The sequence below is a fragment of the Chiloscyllium plagiosum genome, chromosome 27 (assembly GCF_004010195.1).
Source record: "Chiloscyllium plagiosum isolate BGI_BamShark_2017 chromosome 27, ASM401019v2, whole genome shotgun sequence".
Taxonomy (NCBI): domain Eukaryota; kingdom Metazoa; phylum Chordata; class Chondrichthyes; order Orectolobiformes; family Hemiscylliidae; genus Chiloscyllium; species Chiloscyllium plagiosum.
Window position 1 is genome coordinate 30,729,895 of NC_057736.1, and position 23,522 is coordinate 30,753,416.

A 23,522-nucleotide genomic window follows, 5' to 3' on the forward strand; every position below is an offset into this window, starting at 1 on the left:
TTTCCAAAATGCAGCACCTCGCATTTATCTGAATTAAACTCCATCTGCCACTTCTCAGCCCATTGGCCCATCTGGTCCAGATCCTGTTGTAATCTGAGGCAACCCTCTTCGCTGTCCACTATACCTCCCAGGTACGGATCTCATTTACAGGCAACTTCTGATATCTGTTTAAGCACAATGCTCTTCCCAGGATCTGTGGCTGTTTGAACTCCTTTCATCAAGAATTAGTCTCCTGGCCTGTCCTCACAAACAAATAAACTTGTTTGGTTTGTTCTTTTCATTTTACCATACACTATCCCAAAATCCACAAGTCATTTTCAGCTCCCAATTCCCAGTTTACAACTCCAAACCAAAATTGAGAAAAGAATTAAAATGAAAAGTAATGAAAAAAAACAGTGAGCATTCAAACACTATTTAAACAATGGAAAAGGTGGACAGAGGGCATTTCCTGTTGAAATGGCCCTCTCCCTCACTGACTTGCCATGTCTGCCTATTGCTGCAATCAAGCTGAGAGGCCTGATTTCAAAACATTAACTTTCAATTTATCAGAGACTCTAGTCAAATGCAAGAATTAATATATTGGCCTTGCGTACATTATATATTTTGATGATGTGGCTTAAATGTTAAATTTGTTTAATATACAGTTTGCTCCAATCCAGTGAATCTCTCCACAGGTGAAGGGCATTCTATTACTACACATTTTAGAAAACATTTTCCTTTATCTATATTTCAGTCAGCGAGTAGTGGAAGTAAACAGCTTGAAATTAGATTTTTCTGGTGCGGCATGTTCTGTTGGTCGGGACGTTCCTTCTGTACCTTGACTGTGCCCCAACCTCAGACCATTTCTGACTATCAGGTCATTAATGTGCTGCCACAGCACATGTAGCACAGAAGTACCAGATATACATTTAAAACACTTTTATACATTTCAAATGTGTTACACTACAAAATTGAAAACCAATACACTCTGCGATCGACCAGCTTGTTACATGTTGATGCCAACTGCTATCTGCCCTCATCCTGTGGTGAATGCCAGGGATACACTGGCAAACCTACCATCCAGTAATGGGAAATATATTCTGTGATGTCCTTCTATAATTTGCCTCCCTATATAATATGCCTTCCTATAGTGGAGGTCAACATGGTATACTCTCAATGCCAATTTGGGTGACAAATGTGAGAAGTGGTGTTTGGCAGTGAACTTACCCACTCAACTTGATAAAATCAATTAGGGAAGTGCATTTTTTTGATGTTCGTTTACTTTTGTGTTGTTGGAAAGAGGATGATGGAATAGTCAGTGATAGAGGAAAGGTAATGCATGCAATTGTTAAACAGCAAGGTGTGGTTGCGATTACAGAGATCACTCATATCGGTGGAGGGTGGAAGCGATTACAGAGATCACTCATATCGGTGGAGGGTGGAAGTGAGGACTGCAGATGCTGGAGATTAGAGTCAAGATTAGAGTGGTTCTGGAAAAGCACAGCAGGTCAGGCAGCATCCAAGGAGCAGAAAAATTGATGTTTCGGGCAAAAGCCCTTCACCAGGAATGAGGCAGGGAGCCTCCGCAGTAGAGAGATAAATGGGAAGGGATGGAGCTGGGGAGAAGGTAGCTATGAGTGCAATAAGTGGATGGAGATGGGGATGAAGGTGATAGATCGGAGAGGAGGGTGGACCGGATAGGTGGGAAGGAAGACTGGCAGGTAGAACAGGTCATGAGGATGATGCTGAGCTGGCAGGTTGGAACTGGGGTAAGGTTGGGGGAGGGGAAATGAGGAGCCCAAGCAGAATGGGCTAAAAGTGTTTTAGCTTTCCTGGTTCTTTTGGTGCCACTACTTTCTGTTATAGCAACTCCTCCCTCACTTCCTCCTTCTTTGCCCTGTGCTCTTGTTTCTCCTTTCCTCATCTGATAGGTGGTGGAAAGGGCTGTAGCCACTTCCTAGTAGCCAGGTTATGCAGCACACTAGGATAGAACTGAGCTGAACCAATGTTGGTGAGCATGTGAGGGGTCTTCCAGAACAGTCCAGGCAGCAGCAATGATGTTGTCTATGGATGCCAGTAGTTTACTCTAGACTATTCTCAACAGCATCATGACTTTCATTGCAAGCCTGATATTCATATGCAACAAACAATGTACACCATGCGTGGATATCTCCTGCTGTCCATTACTGATTTGTCATGGTGAGTGAGTCACAGGTTGAAGAGGGTTGGTGCTGAATACAGGAATTGTGATCACTGCCACGACTATGGGCAATCTGCATGATATACCACCTGGAAACATAAACCAGCAATATCATGCTCCCTGTACTTGCATGCTTTTTTGTGTGACTCATGAACAAGAGCATCAACATTTCCCAACTTTTCATCATTTAAGAAATATTCTATCTTCTGTCTTTTCCACCAAAGTCAATAGCTTCACATTTAATCGTATGGTATTCCATCTGTCATTCTCTAGTCCATTCACTTAGTCTGTCTAAGTCCACTTGATGCTTTCTTGCATCCTCCTCATAACTTACTTTCTCACCAAGTTTGGTGCTGCCAGCAAATTTGAAAATACTAGAACTGGTCCTCACATCCAAATTAATTATGCAGACTGTGCACAGCTATGGACTGAGGACTGATCCTTGTGTGACCTGCTAGTAACAGTCTGCCAGCCTGAGAAAGATCTGTTTGTTTCTACTCTCTGCTTTCTTTCTATTAAGAAATTCTCAATCCATACTACTTTATTTCCCACAATCCCACACATTGCAATTTTATTTACCAACCTCCTGCGTTGCATCTTAACAAATGCTTTCTGAAAATCCAAATACACTACTTCCACTGGTTTTCCTTCATCAATGTTGTGAATAATTAAATATGATTGTCAGACATGACCTTCCTTCCATAAATCTATGCTGACTCTGCTCAATTTTAAATTGCTTCTTTTTAAATGTGCAGTTATCACATCATTTAGTAACAGATTCTAAAGTTTTCCCTATTACTGTTATCAAACCGTCAGGTCTGTAGTTGTCCATTTTTCCATTCCCACCATCATTAACTAGTGGAGTTACATTTGTTATTTTCTACTGCACAGGAACCTTACCAGAATCTACAGAAATTTGAAAGATAATCACTAATGCATCCACTATCTCTCTAGCCACTGACTTCAACACTGGGATGAAGCTCATCTGTTTCAGAGAGTTTACCAAATCTCAGCTCATCAATATGCAGTGTCCCATTTTTCCACCCACCCTTTCGGAAACTAGACAATTCCGAGTGTGTGCAAATCAGAGCTGGTACCTGATGACTCCAGGTTTCTATCATGGACGAGCACCAACATCTCATGGCACACTCTATGGGCATTGGCCACACACACACTTTGGGAAATGACACAAGTCAGCCACACCACACCCTAATGCACATCTTCGATCCATTTGCAAAATGCACTTGAATGCTGCACTTTAGAGTGTACCGTCACCTTGCATCGCAGTTCTGTTGCCTGGCCTTTTTGCACACAGGGACTGTTACCTATCTTATTGATTCAATGAAGGCACTTCGGAGGGCTGTTCACTTGCTCTCTTAGATCTCTCATACACTTGGTGCATGTTTGGGAGCTCACCAAAGGGAAGAGGCTGATCCTGAGCCTCACTGTGTGAAGCCTGAACGGTTTCCTTCCAGTTTGGTGCAAATAGCTGCTACTTAATAAAACTGCCACATGCCGCCACCACACTCTTGCAGTTCCTCAATGTATTGCTCTGGAAACCCAGCTCTTATACATTTGGGAATTAAACTCCCATAGTGTTAATACGGATTTAGTTACTGCAGTAAATTGAAGTCATCCATTATTACTATATTACTTACAGCACATGCATTCCTAATTTCCTGATATATTTATTGCTCCACATTACCACCAGAGTTTAGTAACCGTAAAGAACTCTCAACAGTGTTTGTGGGCCTTGCTGTTTCTTAGCTCCACCCAAATCGATTCTCCATAATGTACCTTCAACTTAGGGTCCCCACTTACCAATGTACTGAATTTGACCCTTAATAAGAGTGCTTTCTCCACTTCATTTTGCCTGCCCTTCCTGAATGTCAAATATCCTTGGATATTCAGCTCAAAATTTTGCTAATGCTGGATCCACATCTCCATAATGGCAATTAAATACTACCAATTTGTGCAAGAAAGTTAGTCCTAGTTCTGCTAACTTGCAACTGACCCTCTTGTACAAGTCCTAACTGTCCCAAAATTGGTCCTAATGTCTCAGAAATCTGATGTCCTCTCTTCTATGGCCATGCCCTTAGTTCACTTACATTAACTTTATTTCCGTTTATTTATACTACGTTTATTTGCTTAGCCTCATTAAAATTTACAATTATTGATAAACCTTACTAGTGCTGCTGAAGCCATTTAATATTTTTGCTAGTTTCAATAAACCTTTTTTAAAGCATTTCTTTTCCCGTATGCACCAAATTCTCATGGGAATCTAACTTCTGTTCAAGCAGTCCACATCTCGCTGGGATGCAGGTTCCTGATCATGTGTTCCTTACAGACAGTGTTCTTTGAAAAACCTGTCTCTGATACAGTGCCCCCAATGCGTCAGCGGCTGGTTTAGCTTCCAGTTACAGCGATGAACACAAAGTGAATGAATTACGTTCAACTGGTTTCATCACCAGCAACAGCCGAAAAGGAGTCCAGCGCCTGAAGCTCAAGAGCCAAAGTAAACCTCGACAGTCACAGATTAAAAGGTTCCTACCTTGCTTTGATGTTGCAGTTCTAATTGTATTAATTGGCAGATTTCAGTCACAATCTCGTTGATGAAACAAACATGGTTCTTCCTGAAGTTGAGGTAAAATCATTATTCCTTGACCATCCTTGGTGGATTTGGTCACACTGATTATTGAAGGAGCTGGCTATAACAGATAGCTGATGCATTGGTAATGACCTTCCACAGTTCCATAGAATATGGTTCCCGCAGACTCATCAGCTTTAGATCAGCAGTAGGAAAAATGTTCCAATCTATCCAAAAGGACATGAATGATGTTGAGACAGACCAGACAATTCTCTGATGGCTTTTGAAACATTAATAAAGTTTAACGAGGTCTCTAATGTACCCATACAATTCTACCAGAGGTCACAATCAAAGATCCAAAAAACTAAGATTTAGGTGGCTCATGATCCCTTTTAACTGATTTGGTAAAGGATTCTTCATTTCATTTACTGTCATAGTGTCATGCAGTACAGAAACAGACCCTTCAGTCCAACTTGTCCAAGATTCCCAAATTAAACTAGTTATTTGGCCCAAATCCCTCTAAACTTTTCTTATTCATGTACCTATCCAAATGTCTTTTAAATGTTGTAATTGTACATGCATCTACCATTACCTCCAGCAGTTCATTCCACATACGAACCACACTGCCTGTGAAAATGTTGTCCCTCAAGTACCTTTTAAATCTTGCCCCTCTCACCTTAAAAATACACCCCCCAGTTTTGAAATCACCCACCTTAAGGAAAAGACTTCTGCTATTCACCTTATCTATGTCCATCATGATTTTGTAAACCTCAATGCATCACCCATCAACCTCCTATGCTCCAGTGAAAAAAGTCCCAGCTTACCCAGCCTCTCCTTAAAATTCAAACCCTCCAGTCCCAGCAACATTGTGGGAAATCTTTCTGAACCCTCTCCAATTTAATAATATCCTTCCTACAGCAGGGCGACCAGAACTGGATACAGTATTCGCCAATGTCCTCCACAATCTCAATATGACATCCCAACTCCTGTGAGGTTGAGACAGGTGGTAGAGTGTAGAGGTTGAAAACGAAAGTGTTGTCATACCAACGTTAGCTTCTGATTGAGCTCAACCCACACTGGTCTGTAGAACTGATACTTGTGGGATTTCCTGGCACAAACCCATTTACCAAGATGCTGTCTTACACATTCCATATTTGAAGTGTGCTCCCTACAGCTTGGAACCCACTTTTAATGTTCATGTGACTGCATTAAAGTAGGCTAAAGTAGGCACCATCAGCTCTAAACCTGCCAATTTGTAATTTTCTTCCTTCTTGGTATTATTAATCGACCTGTCCAGATGTGATTTGATACTCCTGCAGAGTAGGTGGAAATTGAACCCAGGCCATCTGGATCTGAGGCAGGGATGCTACCACTGTGCCACAAGAGACCCCAAAGATTTTCCTTCACATTCTCCCATTTTACCCTCCACTGTTTGTGACTTCTGTCAGATAGGCACAAGTAAGTCCCAAAGGGAATTCTTTACCCAGACAGTGGTTGTGGAGTGCAGTACCAGAATTTGAGGTCACTTTCATACTTTCAAGATTCATAGATTCAAGAAAAAGCTGGATAATCACACAGGGGAGAAAGGAATAGACTGAGTTGTGATGGCAGTAATGTGGACGGATGAGGATAGATTTATATACAGTATCAATATCAATCTAATCTGGTGGGCCAAATGACCTGGTTTTTGTGTTGTAAATACTATGTGAATAAATGCATCTTGTCACTGATGGTGATTACCATCTTAGAGTATTCTGCTCAGCAATTTGTAATTTTTCTCCCATTGCTCTCTCTGTTCTCCTGCCTGTTCGCATCTTCTGATCTTACTAAAACCCAATGTCAATTCTACTGAAAGAAACACACATTTTAACTTCTCTTTTCTGTTTTAAAACAAACCAGAACACTGAGCTTTTGAAATTTTTTATCTTTGGGATTCTAGCATTTTGCAGTTTTCCTTTTCAATAAAAGTCTCACTTATGGGCTGTTGATCTCAAAGAGGATTTGTTTTAAGATATCATACGGTCTGTACATCGCCGTACTTGGGCTGAACATGAACAAACCACAGAAGAACCACCAATATAAAGAAAAGCTCAAGAAATGATTACATTGCTCCAATCCAAGGTCCAGAAACAAGGATTTATAGCCTTTCCTGTAAATTCTAAGATCCACTATCCTCAGCCACTCCAATTAACTTGGAGTTTTTAGGGTTTCTGTATTTTTCTACATACAGCCTTAAAAGGTACAAGCCAGATTCAGTGCAGCTTCATTTAGTAATGGATACTGTACCACTCTACAGAGCCTTTACATATATTGAGAAAGGGCAGTCAGGATATAAACACTCCCCTAATTCTATAATAACGTTTGGTGCCACTCACCTGTATAAAATTGTGCTCTTCCTGACTTTTAAAACAGAATTTCACAAAAGATACATGGAGCTCTATAGTAAAACAAAATCCTTCTAGGTATTAGCTACCAGCATGAACACAGAAATTCTTTTTCTTATATAAAGTGACTCATAGACATCAAATATAGGTTTTGATGAATGCGTGGGAAAGGACAGCATAACTAAATTGGTGATATCAAAACCAGTGGATGCACAGACAGATGTTGACAATATGGAGAGTCTGAAGGGGGATACAGTACTTTACCACTCTACATATAATCAAACCTTCATCTGACAATCAAAGGGTAGGAATGATGTTACTAACTGACAGAGCAGAGCACAGTGATTTGTAAACATCTGTGTTCCTGAGTTTATGTAACAGCTCAAAACTCTTCCTGTCATCACAGTTGTTTAGTTAGCCCAATTACTTTTACATAACTGACCAACTACAATGGCGTAAGGTCCAGCTCAGCTATTATTTATTGCATTGTTTCTGACTTCATTCTGTGCTGTCGACACCAACTGCTTCAGGCAGCTGTCAGCCAACAGGAGAGATCAATGGTATGAGACAAACTGAGAAGTTACACAGTTACTGTGCATTATGCAGAAAATAATGAACAGCACCAATGTATGTGGTCTCAATTTAGACAGAATGTCTTCAAGAATGAGTGTGTGTGTGTGTAAAGAAGATGTTTGGATTTATGAAAATACTGCAGGTGGAACTTATTTTGTACAAATCTAGGATTTAATATGGCAGAATTTAAGCAGAAAACTTGAACATTTAATGTTTATTGTCTTCAGGCAATATAAAATGCAATACTTTTTACAAAGGTTTTTTCAGAGAAGGATTAGAGTCAATGATTAAAAGGGGTAATTACAAATTTATCTGTTGAGGACCATAGGGAAATCCACACTACCGACAGCATCATCATTTCAAGCCTGCGTCCATACCTATCAACCTATCTTGTGAATAAAGTACAACCTAGCTCCAGTATCTTAATCAATCACACACCAACACTGACAAATTTTGAATGAATTTTGTCTGGCTATTAATATCATTTTAGGAAAAAAATGTGAAAAAGACTGTGATACAAGGATGGAAAGGAAGATTTGAGTCTTGAAGGGGAGAACATCCATTATTGAATGAAATGCTGCCTTTGCAAATGGCATCACTGCATTGAGAAAAGGGGCGTGGCATCTGCCGGGTATAGGCAGCTGTCCATTAAATGTGTGGAGAGTCTGAAGAATAGCAAGAGTACTTGTACTGAAGCCGAGATCATTAAAACTAGCCCAGGAACAAATATCGATACCTTGTTAAGCCATTCCAACTGTCACATAACAAGGAAATTGTCTGAAAAATTAACATGTGGTGCATCGTGCAGAAAAGCAAATTACCTGCTGGACCATCTGTTTGTGCTAATAGGCTTCTCTGGTTTCAAGAGGCGTCACCCGCAGTTCATTGGAATCTGAAGAAGGATTATGTTGAACACAGAGATGGAGTGTTTGCCAGGAGCCCACCGAGCCCCTGTTACAGTCAGTCAGCTGTGAAATTCATTGACGTTAAAGCACTGGCAGAACTTTAATTGCATTAAGTTTTATGCATAGCAAATTAACAGGTAAAAGCTCGGAGACAGTGCGTTAAGAATATCTGAAATCACATCAGTCCTGCAGTGACAAAGAAATTCCCCTGGCAGATGGTGCTTTCCTGAATCATTTGATCTTCAGGATATCAGTGGTATACCAGTTTGAAACAGATGTGCTGCCATGTTTCTTTTGACTGAATGCAACATGTGAGTGATTTTATGTTCTTTAATCCTGGTATCAATCTCGCTGCCACAATTTCTCAAATCTCAGTGGTGCATCTAATTAATAAAGCAATGGCTACAACTTACAAACAAACACACACACAAATTGTTACTTTTCATGAGAGTGTGAAGGAGGATAATTGTTTAAAACAGGAACGCATAAAATCATGCCATTTCAAACGTACCATTGAGCAGCTGTGAAAATGGAGACTGTCACCACAGCAGTAAAACGTTCCGCAGCCACTTCTTCCTGGCTTTTCCCTCTGTCAATTGAAGAGCAGAAAATCAGGAATTGCACAGAAAACCACACACACATCACATATGGTAGTCCATAAAACACATTCTACAGACAGTCAAGACAAAAATCTGGAAGTTACACTTATGTGCATATTCTGGGTTATGTGCTTACTTAGATTACATTTTGAGTTGACTAACAAACAGACTAGCAGACTGGCTGTCTGTCCAGCTGAACATAACAGAATAAATCATTGAATGAAGACAGTAAGATAAAGACCGCTTAGAGGAACACAGGAACAGAAGTAGGCTATTCAATTTATACCTCACCATTCAATACAATCATGGTTGATCGAATACTTCAAAGCCTTTTGCTCATTCCATCCCCATTCTACTCATAACTGATCATTTATTAATCTTTACCTTAAAGTTACTCAAAGAGTGTGCTCCCATGGTCTTCTGTGGTTGAGAATTCCAAAGGTTCACAACCCTAAGTAAAAATAACTTCTCTTCATCTCAGACCTAAGGTGGATCTAGGAATCATCTTTGCTGCATCTACTCTGTTTATGCCTTTCGTAGGTTTTAAATGAGATGACCTCTCATTCGTTGAAACTAGAGAATTTAGACCGAATTTGTCCAATCTCTCTTTAAAGGACGGTCTCGCCATACCAGAAACAAGTCTGAAGTACCTTTGCTGCACTCCATTTTATGCTGATATCATCTTTCTTGAGATAAAGAGTCAAAATTGCACACACTGCTCCAGGTGCTGTATAACCAAGCTCCTATACAACTGAAGTAAGAATTTACTACTCCTGCATGCAAATTCACTTGTAATAAAGGATAACATGCCATTAGCCTTCTAACAGCTTGCTGCCCTTCCATGTTAGTGTTCAGTGACTTCTTGACGAGGACACCTAGGTCCCCTTTTACATTACACTTTCCAACCACTTATCATTTCAGAAATACATAGTACATCTATTTCTCTTACCGAAGCAGGTAAGCTCTCAATTTTCCAAGAGATTCCATCTGCCATGCTCTTGTGCATTCACTAAATCTGTCCAAAAATGCCTGGAGTCACTTTACATTTTCCTCATAACACACATTCTCATTTCGTTAAAAATCACACAACACCAGGTTATAGTCCGACAGGTTTAATTGGAAGCACACTAGCTTTTGGAGCGATGCTCCTTCTCATTTAGCTTTGTATTATCTCCTTGTATTATTTAGCTATGCCTACTCCCCGTACTCTGTTTGTTAGCCAATCATTAATCCATGCTGATACATTATCTCCTATCCCATGTGTTTCAATTTTTCTAACCAGTCTCCTAAGGGAGACTTTATCGAAAGCCTTCTGAAAACCTAAGAAACTACATTCATCCACTCTTGTTTATTAATTTTGAGACCACATCTTCAAAAATTCCAACATGTTTGTTAAGCACAATTTCACATTCACAAATCTATTGCTGACTGTGCCCAATTAGATCATTAACAACCAGGTGCCTGTTTGTCCCATCCTTTAGAATGGACTCTAGTAATTATCTTGTTATTGATGTAAGATTAGATTAGATTCCCTACAGTGTGGAAACAGGCCCTTCGACCCAACAAGTCCACACCAACCCTTCGAAGAGAAACCCACCCCTCACTGACTAATGCATGTGACACTATGGACAATTTAGCATGGACAATTCACCTAACCTGCATATCTTTGGACTGTGGGAGGAAACCAGAGCACTCGGAGGAAACCCCCGCAGACATGGGGAGAATGTGCAAACTCCACACAGACTGTCGCCCAAGGCTGGAATTGAACCTGGGACACTGGCACTGTGAGGTAACAGTGCAAACCACTGAGCCACTGTGCTGTAAGACTAACTGCTCTGTAGTTCCCTGTTTACTTTCTTCCTCTCTGTTTTCTGAAATAGTGAGGCGACATTTGCTACCTTACAATTCCAAGAAATTATTCTAGAATCCACAGAATTCTGGAAGAAAATCATCAATGCACTGATTCTCTATCGCCATCTCTTTCAACACTCTGGAATGTAGATTATCAGCCCCATTACACAAGAATTTCACACGGCATTGTTTCATCTAGCTGTGTAAAAGGTGCAACTACCTTTCTGAGATCTATAATATAATAATCATCTCCTTCATTCGTTAGAAGAATAAGAAATCTATTCCAAATGCAAGGATATACATTAAGATAATGCTTTCATGGATGCATAAAATGACTGGACCTAGTCCTTAAATAATTACCATAACATGGCTGTGTAATGGCAGTCTGTAGTGTGCCAGCATTATGGATGGACGTGTATGAACTGTTGATTAATATTTGTTTCCAGCATCTTGAAGGATGGATGTTTGGTCATGAACAACTCAGAAGGGTCATCTATTTCATCCTAAGATTTGGCAGCAGTTTGTGAGAAATCGGTACAACCTGAGCTAGATAAAATGTTGTAGTATCATTTCATGAATCCATATATTGGTGTGATGATCTCAGACTTTGCTACTTTGTTCTAGTTCAAGTAAGGAGTACTCATCATGCATTTATACCATCTTCTTCCTTCTTTGCAACAAAATATTGTGTACATTGTGTAGTGAAAGTGTGTGTGGCGAAAAACTGTCTGTCAAACAGACAGGGGCCTTCCTCCCAAACATGAGAGCCAGCCCTGAGGGTAAACTATTGCCTTGAAGGGTAGCTCATGGAAGTAATATGGTTCTTCAAACGTCTTGGCAAATAGAGTCATTGTCAAAGAGATGCACAGCGTGGAAACAGACCCTTCGGTCCAACCCGTCTATGCCGACCAGATATCCCAACCCAAATCCAGTCCCACCTGCCAGCACCCGGCCCATATCCCTCCAAACCCTTCCTATTCATATACCCATCCAGATGCCTCTTACATGTTGCAATTGTAGTAGCCTCCACCACATCCTCTGGCAGCCCATTTCACACATATACCACCCTTATGTAAAAAGTTGCCTCTTAGGTCTCTTTTATATCTTTCCCCTCTCACCCTAAACCTTTGCCCTCTATGTTCTGGACTCCCCGACCCCAGGGAAGAGACTTTGTCTATTTATCCTATCCATGCCACTCATGTTTTTATAAACCTCTATAAGGTCACCCCACAGTCTCTGATACTCTATGGAAAACAGCCCCAGCCTGTTCAGCCTCTCCCTGTAGCTCAAATCCTCCAACCTGGCAACATCCTTGTAAATCTTTTCAGACCTCTATCAGGTTTCACAACATCTTTCCAATAGGAAGGAGACCAAAATTGCACACAATATTCCAAAAGTGGCCTAACAATGTCCTGTAGAGCTGCAACATGACCTCCCAAATCCTGTACTCAATATTCTGACCAATAAAGGAAAGCATACCAAACGCCTTCTTCACTACCGTATCTACCTGCAACTCCACTTTCAAGGAGCTATGAAGCTGCACTCTAAGGTCTCTTTGTTCAGCAACAATTCCTAGAATCTTACCATTAAGTGTATAAGTCCTGCAACATACCCACTCTGTCTGTAGGAACGACCTTGACCTTCTAGTTACTTACCATTTCAATAAACCACCTTGCTCTCCTGCTGCTAATATTCCTGTCCTGGGCCTACTGCAGTGCTTCACCAAACAAAACGTAAGCTTGAGAAACAACACATCATTTTCTGCTAAGGCACTTTACAGCCTCAAGGTCTCAATATTCAGTTCCGAAACTGATTTTTAAAAAAAAATTCTCACATGTCTTCTCCTGCTGAAAATACTGTTATTTTTGTATCTGTCTACTTTGCTCGTAATATACAGGACCCATTTCCTCCCTTTCACACCTTAACTTACATGCATTTTACATCTAGCTTTCGTTGTCCCCACCATTTGCAATCCCTTTGTCTTTCGAACTGGGTCTCAACCTCTCTCAAGAGTGTAAAGAAAACACTTTCCAACACCTTTCAGTTCGGAAGGTGAGTCATTTGGGTGGCATGGTGGCTCAGTGCTTAGCACTGCTGCCTCAGAGCATCAGGGACGCAGGTTCGATTCCACCCTCACGTGACTGTATGGAGTTTGCACGTTCTCTCTGTGTCTGTCGTAGATTTCTTCCCACAATCCAAAAGTGTGCAGGTTAAATGGATTAGGTATGGGAAATGCAGGATGACAGGGATTGGATCTGGGTGGGATGTTGTTCAGAGGGTCAGGGTGAACTTGATGGGCCGAATGGCCTATTTTCACACTAGGGATTCTATGATATCGGATTCCAAATCATTAACTGTTTCTCTCTCTACAGGATCTGCCAAGTATCTCCACTATTCTGCATGTTTGATTTGGAATAATTTTGTCTTTGAAAATTACACTCCTGGAGGGATCTAGTTAATCTCTGAACATTCTTACTCAGCAACGCACTGACTGTGTTCAGGCCCCCTGCTGATGGTAAACACCTGTTGGAGCTGCAGGTATAGCCTGCTGAATTTGCTCTGCTGGGTTTTAATCAGAATGAGATCAATGTGGAGATAAGCTTTGAACTCAGATTCAACAACATTCACTTGTATGTCGAGAAGATTTTTTTGTTCTCAGCAGGATTTGAAAATCGGTTAAGAGCGTCAGGATAGTCATCTGTGAGCTTGCTTTTTATGATACATCAAAATTATACCCATGGATCGTCACATGTAGATGTTGCAGCTGAGGAGATGTATTTGTGGGAGAAATAAAACAGATTGTTTCCAATGGTTTGCAGCAAAAGGTGCAGCAAAATGCTTGCCGAAGCATTATTTGTGGAGCCTCTAGATTCCAAAAACGAAAGTGAGATATTCCTTTTCAATGTTGTCTCAGGAGTTTGGAACCAAACACAATGGACACATTAACCTGTAAAATGTGTTGATTGATCAAGACATTGCTCTGGTTTACATTGTAAAACCAGCTTAGCTCTTAAATGAAATAAAACTGTAGATGCTAGAGATCTGAAACAAACAAAAACTGAAAATGCTGGAGAAACTCAGCAGATCTGACAGCATCTGTGGAGAGAAAAACAGAATTAATGTTTCAAGTTTAGTCACTCTTCATCAGAACTTTTTGGTATAACTGAGATGTTACCTGTCAGTCATCATTAACAGATGCATTCTAAGTAACAATACCAGTCCACTTGCAGTCCAGTTGTCAACTCTTTTCTCAGAGTGTATCATGTTGCTTTGTGTTTACTTTTGGAAAATTATCCTCAAAGTATAAGAAGCAAAACTTTGATTAAAATATGTCTTCTTTGGTAAAATGCACCCAACAAACCACTAGCTACTGAACCTAGTAATCACTGTTGATGCTAGTTAAACAGGTCAAAGCCAAGCAGCTCTCTGCTCGTCTTAATTTAAAATTGGAAAAGTGCTGTGATCTGTGAACTGTTGAAAAGGCAGTTACACCTTAGATCTTTGAGTTGCATAGATCATTCTCAGCTACCTTTCCCCCCAGTCCCACACCCTCCCATTTATCTCAGCCCCCTTGGCCCACAAGCCTCATTCCTGATGAAGGGCTTATGCTCGAAACGTCGACTCTTCTGCTCCTCGGACGCTGCCTGACCTGCTGTGCTTTTCCAGCACCACACTCTCGACTCTTACATAGATCATGCAGAACAGCCTCCTGTTCTCCATTAATCACTCCTTGTAAACTCTTGTAGCTGTCTTTCTGTTGTCATGAAACTGTTGGTGATTATGTTATTTCCTTGTAATCATGCTGTGTTCATGTTTATGTTTATACATGAAAAGTGACTTGTCCCATTCCCCCAGAAGTCACAATTTTTAAAAAACCTGCTACTATGAATGTTATTTTACAAAGTTGATAGTTCCAGCAGTCCTTTTATTTTAGTATTTTTATAGTAATCAAAACTGTATACAAAACAAGGAACTACATTTTACATGAAAGTTGATTTTTATATATATCCAATTTACTACCAATCTGTGGATCTAGAAAGTAATTTATTCTTGTATGATTGACAACAAGCAATCACCTAGTTCTGTGTGTTACTATTATCTGAAAAGAGGTATCTGCAATTCCTTGTATTGCTATGATGCATTTTATCTACACCCCTCCCTCAACATTGTGCTGTGTCTCACAGTAAGCTTGACAATACACCCTTATGCCATCATCGCTGTATCACTGCATGTTACTTGAGGATGTAAAGATATAAGATATAAAGAAGGTATATGCTCCACCTTAGCCTGGATCACTTGTTAATCATGTAACATCAGCCCTGCCATTTCTGTGCTGAGGAATGTTATGTTTGTACAGAGTAGTTATTTGTAATAAACATCTGTTGGATTCCTCAAGATGACACTATGACTTTCTGTTTCTTGTTTTGCAGGAGGTAATAGAAGTATTGGTACATCAGGTAAAATACCCTGTTGGAGACAAACCCACACCATTCCTGTGGTATATCATTCAGCTGGAACTGAGCAGCACCTTTCCATACTTACTGAGAATGCTGTACAACTCCAATATGGGGCACGTATTTTATAGGGGGAGACTGGCTTACTTGGAACTTTTACCATTGTTCTTGTTTGTACATTCCTCCCTTATGTCAACATCAAGAGAGAGTGTTTTTTTTTTCCCCTGCATAGGTTAGTCTGTATTCAGGCTTGATGTTCTAAGTCGGACTCTGACATTGGCTGCTCTAAGCCAATGTAAGCAGTGCCAAGTTCTCACTAACAAAACCCTTACACAAACATTTTTAGACTGAAGCCGAAGCCTTTTCCTGTGACCTGACCACCACCTGACTCCTTTTGTATTTTCACTGGCTGTAGGTGAATCACATCGGGCTAGATTTTCTGGCCAGAGTGGTGGGGAACCTGAAATAACTCCACAGAGGCTGGTATTCTGTCATCAAGTCACCCTTTATTTACACATGCATTGTACTTAACACTGGTCTGGTTTCCTCAGATCCAGTTCACAGAGTGAACAGAGCCCCTGACACTCCTATTTTTATCTGTCAGCCAGGGCTCCCTGATTGGACCAGGTTAACAGCCCCAATCAGGGGACTCATATTCTATTACCTCATTACAATTACTATAGAAACATTTGGAAGGAAACCAACTCATTGCTTGTGAGCTTGCTGTGCAACAATAGCACATGGGGATGGAATAGATTGGCGGACCGTCCCATAGTGAGAGTCACAGCCCATCAGTCCCAGCAGACATGGATCTCAGCAACGGCCATTGCTGTGATTACATGATGTAGCCCTGACAGCACCAAGGTTGCCCCAGAATGCTAACTCCCAGTGCTTTATGGCAGGGAGGGGTCCAACAACCTAGATTTTTGTTAGGTAGATGGAACAGAAGGAAAAGAGGGATGGGTACTCCTGATGTGCTCAGAGAAACCCCTACAATTCTGGTACCCTTCTTTCTTGGAGACAGTAAGGATTGCAGATGCTGGAAGCCAGAATCAATAGATGTGAATCCGGAAAAGCACAGCAGATGAGGCAGTATCTGAGGAGCAGCAGAGTCAATGTTTCAGGCCGAATCCCTTCGTTGGGACTGGGGAGGGAGAGGGGTATCTCATGTAAACCTTTACAAATGGTCTGCCGCTTTGATCTGGCTGATTTAACTCAGTGTGTTATCGAGGGGGAGGGAGGGGGGGAGGAGGTGTCAGCTCAGGAATAGTTCTGAGGGAGATGGATTAGCGACCCTACCTATTTTACATGCCTTCCCACCCACCAGGAAGCATGCTGTCATCTACAGTAAAATACCCTCTTTTCTGAAGTTTAACTTTTTTACAAATGTCGCATTTTTGTTCTAAACAAGAAAAAAAAGCATTAAATTACTTCCAAATGCAAATGTTTACCTCCATTTGCTGCAGTTCGCATTACACTGTCCGCAGTCAAGACAACGTGGAATGTGATAGAGGTGATCTAATTCTGCAAGATGTTCTCACACTGTCTTACAGTAAGCTTTGTGGAGCAGACTAATTGATAGACTCATTACAAATTAGAAAGATAAGCAGAGTACAGGAAACTTTCCATTGGCTGAAGAGATTATTTGTTATCACAGGAAGTATCTGAAAACTCCCTCAAAACTGGAATGGTTTAATCTGCTAGACTGTCTGATCCCTGAAGACTGACTTGCACAAGATAAGAGCAGGCATCGCTGTCCAAACCAAAAATGGGATTACTTTGAAACCCATTTCATGGTCGCCAGCTAGTATCCTTTACGTTAAATCCTAAAACAAAGGAATATATCTGTAGGTCTGGTATGTCATTCCCTTATAAACTGAAGTTCACTGTAGAATAGCTATGATCTGGGATGCACTGGAATTTTGCTGAAGGGAATTTGATGCGTACTTTAAAAGAAAAACATAATTGAGTCTCTAAGGAAAGAATAGGGGGGTGCTGGTAACTGAATAATTGATCCAAGCCTGAATAAATGAGTTGAACTATAGTGATAGTGATTCCACCTATTCAATGGTAACTAAGGGTGGACAATAAATGCTGGCCAGTCACACCCACATCTCACAAATGAATGAAACGGAAGCATCCGTCCCAACGTCATGGCTTTAAGAATGTTAACAAAACAGGGGTTGATGGGAACCTGGGGGGAGTGAGAATGCTGCGCTTATTGCAGTCAAAATTAGCACAAAGGAAAATAATTTTGTTTGTTGGAGGTCAATCATCTCAGTCCAGGATGTAGTGATTGCAACAAGGCCAGCTAGATGGATCTCACAGAATATAAGTTCTCTGATGGAGGCTACTAATTTGGTCCAATCAGGGAGCCCTACCTGATAGCTACAAACAGGATTGTCTGGGGTTCTGATCACTGTAAGAGGTGGCTCTGAGGGAGCTGGACTCTCCACAGGTGAGTAAAGGGTGACTTGGTGATGGACACCAGCCTCTGTGGAGTTATTTCAGTGGTAAGGAGAGAAAAGCATGTTCCTGAGGAAACTCGCTCACAACAGTTATCTTTGATTTGGGGATAAGCATTTCTAACATCATGCTGTTATTGAGAAGCTTGACCTGTTTGATCTTGCCATTGAAGACTGTGGAAAGTGTGTGGAAAGAATGTTATTATTTTCTGAGCCAAGTGACATTGGAGTAGATGAAAAGCAACAGGTAACACCTCAGACAACCTGTGGAGCTGCAGCATTTTTCTTCTTGTTTACGGAAGCCTTTCTTTCCCTGAGGCTCCAGACACTAAACCTTTCAAGAGTTGACGGATTTAGTTATGGAATATTTCGACCCCAACACTCCTCTAATTCTGAGTTACTATTGTTTTTAATCATCAATTCAAGAACCAGGGGAATCTATACTGGGATTTTTGATGAGGCTAAGAAAAAAATAAACAGGATTGTCAGGGGTTCTGATCTCTGTAAGAGGTGGCTCTGAGGGAGCTGGATCAGTGTCAAGGACTCTCCATGAGTAAATAAAGGGTAACTTAGTGATGAGATACTGGTATCTGTGGAGTTTTTTCACAGGACATCACTGTGTGAGTTCCCTCAAGGCAGAGTCTTAGGCACAACCATTTTCAGGTGTTTCATTAATTAATTTCCCTCCATGAGATCAGAGGTGGGAATATTTGCAGATGATTTGTACACATGTTCAGTCAGAGGTTGAGAATTCTGGGGTGAGTAATTCACTTCCTGGCTCCGAAATGCAGATCCAACATTTGAAAGTTACAAAGACTGGAGTGTGGTGAAATATTCTCCATTTGGCAGGATGGGTACATGACCAACAACACTCAAGAAGCTTGAAGCCTTCCAGGAGAAAACAGTACATGCACCATCCACTACCTTCAATATACTTTCCCTTCACCAATGATGCACAGTGCCAGCAATGTGTACATCAACAAGATGAACTGCATCAATAAGATGAACTCTTAAAGAATTCTTCAACCACACCTTCCAAACTCATGACTACTACCACCCAGACGGACAAGGGTAGTAGGTGCATGGGAAGCTGCAACCTCCCCTCTAAATGAGAGACCATCCTGATTTGTACTTACCATGTTATGTCAAAATCCTGGAACATTCTTCCGATCAGCACTGTGAATGTCCCTATACCCAAGGAATGCAGTTACCACCACCTTCTCAGGGGTAATTGGGGATGGGCAATAAATGCTGGCCAAAGCAGCAATGGCAAGTTCCCATGAATGAACAAACAAATTGGATATATCTTTCAAAGTACCATGGATAAGAAGGGTCAAAAGCTTCCTTTGACACTGTATGATTTCTTACAATGGATTCTAGTGCTTTATCACTACTTAGGCTTGATTTCATATTGAGATATGCAGTCCTTCCAAGTAATTGATTTGCTAGCAGTGATGAGAAGGTTTGTGGTGTTTCTAAGCTGTTTATGATATAAGGTGTATGGGTTCATGTCCAGGTTTGTCCATACATAAATTGGCACTGGTTTTGTGTCTGGTTGCTTGATACATGGTACAACCTCCATTGTCCATATGCTCTTGTCATATATGTTTTCCCTTTGGCTTGGTATAGATCAATGTTTTCATGATGTATATTGCAAGAAATTTACATGTCCATTTATGGTAACATGGAAGGGTATTGTGAAAGATGACAATTGTACGTGAAAGAATAGTTATTAATACCACATGAATCTGGATACCTATTTTGGTCACCTAAATGCTTATTAGCCCATAAAATCATTGCTTTTGCCTTCAAGTTTATGAAAGCAACCTTTTTTCCATTTATAGATTAAAATCTTTTTATTAAAAAAATCCCAACAATTTTATCACTGGGTAATTACTTGGAGTTGGAAAGAAAATTTTCAGCTGTAGAGCTCTTTAATACATAAACGTGGAAGCACGATTCCAACCACTTTGAAGTTGCATATAGACTAAAACTACTGTAGAACAAACCTAACAATGCAGTAAAGGTACTGAAACAACGAACCTTCCATCTTGTTACTACATAAGAAAACACGAACACAAGCTTTATCCTAATTACAAACAGCGTTATAAACACCATGACTTATTTATGAACCTGTACCATGTTCTGTGGTTCTGTAGTAAGTTATGACTTTCATTTACTTCTTTGCTGGAGTGGAGAGTTTCTTGTAACTGACAATTTGATTAGATTTTGATGGAGTGCATTTAATTTCTAAGGCATGCTCTTAAATTTTTTGGAAGATCAGTGGGGTGAGATTTTTTGAACAGAAATGGGTGAAGGCCTGCTTTAGCTCAATGGGATTTTCACACTCAGATATTGTGGTGTTTCGAACCATACATTCTGCAATGTTGTGAGCACATTAGCTCCAAAGCCCAATGGCAATTCCCCTATTTTTCACTAAATGTAGTATTTCAATCTCATGTTCTCCAGAGTGTGCTTTTCGATTTGCGAACAAGGGTATTCAGGAAATTTTCCCAACCCTTTCAAAATAAAAATCTGAATGTTGCTGAATATCTGCAGAGCACAGCAGAAACAGAACAATGCAATGAAGACACTGTCAGTCAGGGTTTTAAAAAAACGGCAAATTTGTTCATCTTGCTCATTCACTGCAGCTCCTACCAAATATACTCTTTGTTCTCAGTCTGTCTCTCCCGTCTTTCTCACAGTCATCCTCTGTTGCATTGTCCCCCCTGAACTAGCCCAGTCTGCACTCAAACATTTGTGAATGATTGTTTAAAATGCTTACTTGGGAATGTCTATGACTGAGAGAAAGTGAGCACTGCAGATGCTGGAGAACAGAATCAAAAAGTGTGGTGTTGGAGAAGCACAGCCAGTCAGGCAGCATCCGAGGAGCAGGAGAGTCGACGTTTCGAGCTCTTCATCAAGGTGTGACTGACGCAAGTTGACTTCTCCACAGTGACTCCAAGCTTAGTCCTATCCTCACCAAAAGCACAATTTCTATTAGGGGAATCATTCCACAGCAATCAGAATCAAGAACCCTGACTGTTCCACCTGCAACGCTGACAGATCAATCATAGTGTCGCTGCATCTCAGCAACAGCTGGCACTGAAGATATTTCACTAAAATGGCTGTAGGCACAAAACACATGCGACTGTTCACACTTGTATGCACAGCCTTGCATTTTGAAGTGATCAGAGCCTTCCAGTTAAACTGCTGATATTTAACTGACAACTGTTTATAATCATTCCATGCAGCTGATCACATAGCTGCTATTTGCACAAGGTTAAGAGTGCCAACTAGCAATGTTTCTGTGGTGCACTAGTTATCACATTCCTCTCAAATGCAACAAACAGCCAATTCAAAATATTAGTGTCCAGTGGTGCGGTAGTAGTGTCCCTGTTTTGGGGCAAGAAGGTTCAGGTTCAAATTCTACTTGTCCAGGAGATATATTATAAAATGTCCAAATAAAAGTTGCCAATTATAACGGAGAGAAGCGAGTGTTCAATGAGTGGCTTGTATTAAGGTGCAAATCCCCTGCAGCTATTTTACTCAAACTGTTCAGACACTCAATGGACTTGAAACCAGGCCTCCTGACCCAGAGGTATGGAAACTACTGCTGCACTACAAGAACACTCCAATCAACTTACTCGGACACATCTGAGGCAGGTTGGACTTGAAACCAGACCTTCTGAACAAATCCCTTGCAAAATTAATCAGTAATAACCCGCTGCGCTCAGCCGACAGTGTTGGGTGAAAGTAATGAGGGAACAGCTTGAAGGTGATGACATTTATGGTGAATTGACTGCATTCCAATGTAGAAAAAGAATGTCTCTCTTGGATGCCATTCAATTATTACAAGGTGTATCAGTCAAACAATGCAGTGCTTCCTGAAAGCCACTTTCTGTTCATTAATGGCAATAGAATTGGATGATAAAAATAGAGATTATTATAGCAACTGAAGGGATATTCAAGGAAGAATTCTCTGCTGTGTCACTTTAGTGACCCACAATGCTGTGTCTGAAACTGTCACCAAAGATACACAGCCCAGAATGAAGAGGAGGGGATGGAGAATGAAAACAGTGTGTGAGCAGGGAGGAGAGTATGGCAATGCCAACCAATGTCTGATGTATTGTGGTCTGGCATCCAGCGATATATAAACTTTGAAGCCCTAACAACGTGGAGATTGTTTAGCTGTGTAGCTGCCAAACTGAGTGTTCAGGCTCGGATTCCAGACTTCTTTGGCAGAGTTGTGGTGTACCAGTCTATCAAATGTTAGTACACAACTAATTATTTTCATAGCAATTTAAATACTTAGCATTTCTTAACCTTTGAATTAGATTTTCTGGCTATTCTGTTTTAACTCAAGCTAGTTATACTCAGTTTATGTAGTCATGTTTTGCTATATAGCAATATTGTAACATTCAAAAATAATGGCACTAACACTTTAAACCGCCCAGCACATATAGCAGAGAAATTATATTACTTACTATTCATTTGTCTATTACTAGTGCATAGAATAGTGTTGCCTCTCTCACAGTATGTGAATTCTTTATTGCTTTTATATTTAAGGTGACATGAAGATGCTATGAACAGGAGCAGATTCTTTTATTTTTGGGAAAAATTATTAACCTTTTTGTGACTGGTTGGGTGCTGATCACTGAATAGAAATAATTGTATTTTATCTGCTAAATAAATGTGTAGGGGATACTGAGCCTGGATATTCGTCCATGGGTTTAACCCCAACGTTAGACCCAAAATTCACTCATGTTGTACCCATTTTGCCAAACATCTGTCCATTCTCATTATAGCATACTCAAACTTAAAATGAATGTGAATGAATATTAACTGGTGTTTAGACTGAAATCCAAAACTATACAAATGTCTTTCCTAAACTGCTACAATCATGTGACCTCCACAATGAGGCACACACACTGTAGTCAGACAAGTTAAGCTAGCTTTAGTAGAGACCTCATGTTGAACACACTGTTACTTTGTACACAGGAATCATGATCAGAAATGACATGGAGGTGGGTGGAGCCAATATGCAAAGAAGCACACTACAGACAGAAAGACAAAGGTATGCGCAGAGCTTTGAGTTGCCACTAAAAAAAAGAAGAACAAAGAAGCACCCCACACTTAAAACACTTGTTTTCAGCCATTCCCCTACTAATTTCTGTTTCAATGACAGAGGCTATGAAGCAAAACTGGACTATACTCCATGCACAATAGCAGAACTCCGAAAAATAAAAAGCCAAACAATTATAAGTCCTTGTACTTATATCACTGCAGCAATGTGATTGTTTCAAACTATATTCCACCCTAAATCTCTCCGAGGAGCAAAAAAAACACATATGGCAACAGTTTTAAAGTGTTCAAGGCACATTTTTAACTCTAAGTAAACATTACATATCAAATGTGCATATTCAGTATCAGTCATTGACTGGAGATTGCAGAAAGCTGTGATTTTGCACAATTAAAGGATTGTTGATAGAATTAATTATCCAAATGCATTAAGCATAAAAGAT

General features: G+C 40.5%; 1 protein-coding gene across 6 annotated transcripts in view; it reads right to left on the reverse strand.

Moving 5' to 3' along the window:
- dlgap3 (discs, large (Drosophila) homolog-associated protein 3) overlaps window positions 1-23,522 on the reverse strand; it is a 694,237-nt gene that overhangs the window by 280,302 nt on the left and 390,413 nt on the right. For all 6 annotated transcript variants that reach the window (XM_043717842.1, XM_043717841.1, XM_043717840.1 and 3 more), the window contains one exon: window positions 9,140-9,217. The gene's annotated coding sequence lies outside the window, so the exon portion shown is untranslated. The remainder of the gene's footprint in view (window positions 1-9,139; window positions 9,218-23,522) is intronic.